Raw genomic sequence first — 7,149 nt, 5'->3', positions numbered from 1 at the left:
AGCCTGTATCAATCCCAAACTAATCCCACTGCCCCCCTCTCTCCCCATAGCCCTGTATCACTCCCAAACTAATTCCCACTGGCCCCACTCTCTCCCCATAGCCCTGTATCAATCCCCAAACTAATCCCACTGCCCCACTCTCTCCCCATAGACCTGTATCGATCCCAAAACTAATCCCACTGTCCCGCTCTCTCCCCATAGCCCGTATCAATCCCCAAACTAATCCACTGCCCCCACTCTCTCCCAATAGCCCTGTATCAATTCTCAAACTAATCCCACTGCCCCGTTCTCTCCGCATAGCCCTGTATCAATCCCCAAACTAATCCCACTGCCCCACTCTCTCCCCATATCCCTGTATCAATCCCCAAACTAATCCCACTACCCCACTCTATCCCCATAGCCCTGTATCAATCCCCAAACTAATTCCACTGCGCCCGCTCTCCCCATAGCCCTGTATCAATCACAAAACTAATCCCACTGCCCCACTTTCTCCCCATAGCCCTGTATCAATCCCCAAACGAATTCCACTGCCCACTCTCTCCCCATAGCCCTGTATCAATCCCCAAACTAATCCCACTGCCCCACTCTCTCCCCATTGCCCTGTATCAATCCCCAAACTAATCCCACTGCCCCACTCTCTCCCCATAGCCCTGTATCAATCCCCAAACTAATCCTACTGCCTCCTCTCTCCCCATAGCCCTGTATCAATCCCCAAACTAATCACACTGCCCCACTCTCTCCCCATAGCCCTGTATCAATCCCTAAACTAATCGCACTGCCTCACTCTGACCAAATAGCCCTGTCTCAATCACCAAACTAATCTCACTGCCCCGCTCTCTCCCCATAGCCCAGTATCAATACACAAACGAATCCCACTGCCCCACTCTCTCCCCATAGCTCTGTATCAATCAAAAACTAATCCCACTGCCCCACTTTCTCCCCATAGCCCTGTATCAATCCCCAAACTAATTCCACTGCCCACTCTCTCCCCATAGCCCTGTATCAATCCCCAAACTAATCCCACTGCCCCACTCTCTCCCCATTGCCCTGTATCAATCCCCAAACTAATCCCACTGCCCCACTCTCTCCCCATAGCCCTGTATCAATCCCCAAACTAATCCTACTGCCTCCTCTCTCCCCATAGCCCTGTATCAATCCCCAAACTAATCACACTGTCCCACTCTCTCAACATAGCCCTGTATCAATCCCTAAACTAATCACACTGCCTCACTCTGACCAAATAGCCCTGTCTCAATCACCAAACTAATCCCACTGCCCCACTCTCTCCCCATAGCTCTGTATCAATCAAAACCTAATCCCACTGCCCCACTCTCTCCCCATAGCCCTGTATCAATTCCAAACTAATTCCACTGCCCCACTCTCTCCCCATAGCCCTGTGTCAATCCCCAAACTAATCCCACTCTCCCCACAGCCCTGGGTCAATCCCCAAACTAATCCCACTCTCCCCACAGCCCTGGGTCGATCCCCAAACTAATCCCACTCTCCCCACAGCCCTGTGTCAATCCCAAAACTAATCCCACTCTCCCTACAGCCCTGGGTCAATCCCCAATACTAATCCCAGTCTCCCCATAGCTCTGTGGGGAATGTTCCATCATGATCACATTTCTGATTGTGGAATCTTACTGTGCAATCAATAGACCTGCTTTCAGTTTGCACTCCTTCGAGTATAAAGAGAGATTGAAATCCATTTTCAGAGATTCTGAACTTAATTTTGAATGTGCCCCATTTGTGGGTCCTTCCTGTGCACACGCTGCCTTCAGAATTCCCCAAATTAAAAACAAGGTGAGAGAGGAGCGTCAGGAGTGAGTTAACAGAAAGCAGTTGGGGTTATCAAACTGACCATTTTAATTTAATCTAAATTGTGTCATTTTAATTTCTAATTCAGAAATTGACATCAGAGGATTTTAGTGAAATACCCCATTGAACCTCCCTGTCTAATAATATGATGTTGTTGCCGAAGTCCCTGTATTTATTCAGGAATAAACTTGACGTCTCCCAGTGGGAAAAAACAAATTGAATCCAAAATTATAGAGCAGATCACTGAAGAAATCTGCCTGTGAGTAACAGAATAAGATTGTCCCCATCAAAGACTCCCAAGGCAGGAATGCCCTGGGGTTCCTTACCGGTCTTTACCCATTGTATAGAAAGCCCTCCTTGGGAGACAGACAAATAGACATCCCAAACTAGTCAGAAATTCAGGGGGAAATAAATATTAACATCAAGACTGAAGTAACAGGACATTGCTCGATCTGTTGCTGTCGCCTGAATTAACATAACCATAGACAGGACAAATGCCTCTGGCCTCTCCTGTGAAGGCCCATCTTTGGTAAACAATCACAGCGGACAGACTGAAAACATTCATCACAGAAAGTCAGGGGGTCGGGCTGCACACAGATCTCTGAGGACATCTCAAACAATACTGTTTCTAACCATTTCCCAATAGTATTTTAACTTATGCTTCAATTCTGTTATACAGAAATGTGGTCCCTGTGGGATGATTGTGTTAAGACAGCAGCTTGCTGGATCGATTGCTGTGTCATTTATCAATAGTAAGGAGATTGGTATCATAGAACATTACAGCGCAGTACAGGCCCTTCAGCCCACGATGCTGCGCTGTCCTGTGAAACCCCTCTATAGTCCCTCTACACTATTCCCTTATCGTCCATATCCCTATCCAAAGACCATTTGAATGCGTTTAGTGTTGGCGAGTCCACTACTGTTGCAGGCAGGGCATTCCACGCCCTTACTACTCTCTGAGTAAAGAACATACCTCTGACATCTGTCCTATATCTATCTCCCCTCAATTTAAAGCTATGTCCCCTCGTGCTGGACATCACCATCCGAGGAAAAAGGCTCTCGATGTCTACCCTATCTAATCCTCTGATCATCTTGTATGCCTCAATTAAGTCACGTCTTAACCTTCTTCTCTCTAACGAAAACAGCCTCAAGTCCTTCAGAATTTGCTCCTATGATCTTCCCTCCATAACAGGCAACATTCTTGCAAATCTCCTCTGTACCTTTTCCAATGCTTTCACATACTTCCTATAATGTGGCGACCAGAACTGCACACAATACTCCAAATGCGGCCGCACCAGAGTTTTGTACAACTGCAACATGACCTCATGGCTCCGAAAGTCAATACCTCTACCAATAAAAGCTAACACACCGTACGCCTTCTTAACAACCCTCTTAACCTGGGTGGCAACTTTCAGGGATCTATGGACATGGACACCGAGATCTCTCTGCTCGTCCACACTACAAAGAATCTTACCATTAGCCCAGTACTCTGTCTTCCTGTTATTCCTTCCAAAATGAATCACCTCACACTTTTCTGCATTAAACTCCATTTGCCACCTGTCAGCCCAGCTCTGCAGCTTATCTATGTCCCTCTGTACCTTTTAACATCCTTGCGCACTGTCCACAACTCCACCGACTTTAGTGTCATCTGTAAATTTACTCACCCATCCTTCTACGCCCTCCTCCAGGTCAGCGGCCCCAAAACGGATCCTTGTGGTACACCACTAGTAACTGGACACCAGTCAGAGCATTTCCCATCAACCACCACCGTTTGTCTTCTATCAGCTAGCCAATTTCTGATCCAAACTGCTAAATCACCCTGAATCCCATGCCTCTGTATTTTCTGCAATAGCCTACCATGGGGAACCTTATCAAACGCTTTACGGAAATCCATATACACCACATAAACTGCTTTATCCTCATCCACCTGTTTGGTCACCTTTTCGAAGAACTCAATGAGGTTTGTGAGGCACGAGCTACCATTCACAAAACCATGTTGACTATCTCTAATCAAATTATTCCTTTTCAGATGATTATACATCCTATCTCTTATAAACCTTTCCAAGACTTTTCCCACAACAGAGGTAAGGCTCACTGGTCTATAGTTACCGGGGTTATCTCTACTCCCCTTCTTGTACAAGGGGACAACATTTGCTATCCTCCAGTCCTCTGGCACTATTCCTGTAGACAAAGATGACTTAAAGATCAAAGCCAAAGCCTTAGCAATCTCCTCCCTAGCTTCCCAGAGAATCCTAGGATAAATCCCATCCGGCCTAGGGGACATCTATTTTCACACTTTCCAGAATCGCTGACACCTCCTCCTTATGAATCTCAAGCCCTTCTAGTCTAGTAGCCTGTATCTCAGTATTCTCCTCGACAACTTTGTCTTTGTCCTGTGTGAATACAGATGAAAAATACTCATTTAGCACCTCTATCTCCTCGGACTCCACGCACAACTTCCCATTACTGTCCTAAACTGGCCCTACTCTTACCTTAATCATTCTTTTATTCCTGACATACCAAGAGAAAGCTTTAGGGTTATCCTGGATCCTACCTGCCAAAGTCGTCTCATGTCCTCGCTTGGCTCTTCTTAGCTGTCTCTTTAGAGCCTTCCTAGCTAACCTGTAACTCTCAAGCGACCCAACTGAACCATCACATCTCATCTTCACATAAGCCTCCTTCTTCCTCTTGACAAGTATTTCAACTGCTTTAATAACCCATGGTTCCCTCGCTCGACCACTTCCCCCCTGCCGAACAGGTACATACTTATCAAGGACACGCAGTCGCTCTTCCTTGAACATGCTCCACATTTCCATTGTGCCCATCCCCTGCAGTTTTCCTCTACAGCCGATGCATCCGAAGTCTTGCCTCATCACATCATAATTGCCTTTCCCCCAGCTATAACTCTTGCCTTGCGTTATATACCTACCCATTTCCAACACTAAAGTAAACGTAACTGAATTGTGGTCACTATCACCCAAGTGCTCACCTACCTCCAAATCTAACACTTGTCCTGGTCCATTACCCAGTACCACATCCAATACGGCCTCGCCTCTTGTTGGCCTATCTACATACTGCATCAGGAAACCCTCCTGCACACATTGGACAAAAACGGACCCATCTAAAGTACTCGAACTATAGTGTTTCCAGTCAATATTTGGAAAGTTAAGGTCCCCCATAACAACTACCCTGTTATTTTCGCTCCTATCCAGAATCATCTTTGCAATCCTTTCCTCTACATCTCTGGAATTTTTCGGAGGCCTAAAGAAAAGCCCTAACAGGGTGACCTCTCCTTTTCTGTTTCTTAACTCAGCCCATACTACCTCAGTATTCGAGTCCTCATCAAATGTCCTCTCAGCCACCGCAATACTGTCCTTGACTAACAATGCCACCCCTCCCCCTCTCTTACCACCTTCCCTGAGCTTACTGAAATATCTAAACCCTGGAACCTGCAACAACCATTCCTCGCCCTCGTCATTTACATGTCAATATTGAGCAATCCTCAGAGGCAGACATTCCACACATGGCAGAGACTAGGGCTGGAGTTTGCTCACAGCTCACTGAGGGTAAATCTGAGTCTGGGGGACTTCAGTTCTCAAACCAATCCTCCCACTACACTGAAAACATTGCTCCTCTTGTTCAGTGTGTGTCTGTGTGTGTTGCTGAGTGTGTCAATCTGTTTGTTTTTCACCTGTGAATTGTGTGTGTTGGTATGTTGCTGAGAGATTGACAGGAGAGTGGAAATGCTGGACTCCTGTTGTGCTGTTTTGTGTAGGTTTGAAAATGTCACTCTTATTGTCTTTTTAACCAATTTTATCTCTTTTTCTCCCAAGGGATTTTTATTTGGAGAACTTTAAGGTAGTCGGGAATACAAAGAGGAGGATTTGGTGGGGATGACGAGGGAGTGAGAATTCATCCAGAGCGCTGGTTGAGGCCTGTTCCGCAGGCTTCACCCGGGGTGAGTTGTGTCTGGTTATTAACCTGACAGAGGTTTAATTTTAATATCTGAGGGATAAAGAGAGAGAGAGGGAGGAGGGAGACAGAAATATAAATGAGTTAGGGATGGAGAGACAGAGAAACACAAGAGAAGGGGGGAACTGTCTCTCAATCCTTTTTAGTCTCTGGTTGAAAGCTGTGACATTTTTGTATTTGGATGTTGCTGAGTTTGTGTATCTGAAAAGTGGATCCTGGGCTCTCGCTATATCAAATAGTTTCAAACCTTTCCTGTCTTTCACTTAACTTTCTTCCTCTTTTCCCCAGGAATTTGAATTTTGAAAGACTGCAATGTGAGCAGGAATCCTTGGACCAGGGCTTTTCTTCAGAGGTTGGATGGATGGACTGAGGCCTATTCCACAGGCTTCACCCAGGGTGAGTGTGTGTCTGCTTATTACCCTGATTTAATGTTCATAACTGAGGGACAATGAGAATGAGATCGTGGGGAGGGGAGGAGAGAGAGAGACGGAGAAACACTAGGGAAGCGGGAACTGCCTCTCAATCTTTGTTATTCTGTGGTTAATAACTGAGATATTTCTAGGTGGATGTTGCTGAGAGTTTGTGTAACAGAGAGAGAATTTGGCCTCTTGCTGTGTTTCTAGTTTAAACATTTTTCTGTGTATTAGTTCATTTGCACCCTCTTTTCCCCAGGAATTTGAATTTTGAAGACTGCAATGTGACAAGGAATCTTTGGACAAGGGATTTTCTCCAGAGGACAAGTGGGTGGACTGAGGCCTACTCCAAAGGCCGCACTCACGCGAGTTGTCTCTTTATTGCCGACCCGGCCTTGCACTCAGACACAAACACATTAAACCTTTGGTGGGTGACAAAGAGTGAATTAAAATCTGTAATGTGAAGCTCTCCAATTTTGTTTCTGAATCCAAACTAACAGGGGTTATTTTAAACCTGGGTGTCCCGAAAGGGGGGGTGGGGGTGGATTTCATTGCCTGAGCCCCGGTCACTCTCCGTATAACCTGTTAGCTATTTTAAACAACACTCAACACTGCTGACTGCAGCTTCTGGGATCTTTCTGTGTATCAATGGACTTTGTTTTAAAAAGGTTTATCTTTGTTTTGAGAGGCAGTTTAACGCTGTCAGAGAATTGAAGGGAGTTCTTCAGACTTGGTCCAATCCACACACACAGGATGATGGGGGAGGAAGGGGTTTAGATTCAGGGGGGAATGGGGCTCGAAGCAGGAGTGAGTGGGGAGGGTGGGGAGACGGCACCCCACCTGGTTAGGTTCACATTGCTGCTGCTGTGGGATCTTGCTGTTCATGCACAGGACTGCGGCTTTTGCCCACAAAGCAATTGTGATCACAACTCTTAAAAATAAAATA

At 46.1% G+C, this 7,149-nt stretch overlaps 1 long non-coding RNA gene across 1 annotated transcript; it reads left to right on the top strand.

Moving 5' to 3' along the window:
- The first annotated feature begins 5,622 nt into the window (after positions 1-5,622).
- Positions 5,623-6,663, top strand: LOC119960545. Its single transcript, XR_005459437.1, has 3 exons — positions 5,623-5,776; positions 6,079-6,186; positions 6,463-6,663. It is a non-coding gene; the product is annotated as an uncharacterized LOC119960545 (long non-coding RNA).
- The last annotated feature ends 486 nt before the right edge of the window (positions 6,664-7,149 follow it).

This window comes from Scyliorhinus canicula, unplaced genomic scaffold (genome assembly GCF_902713615.1).
Source record: "Scyliorhinus canicula unplaced genomic scaffold, sScyCan1.1, whole genome shotgun sequence".
Lineage (NCBI taxonomy): Eukaryota > Metazoa > Chordata > Chondrichthyes > Carcharhiniformes > Scyliorhinidae > Scyliorhinus > Scyliorhinus canicula.
This window is presented reverse-complemented; position numbering and strand designations above follow the sequence as displayed.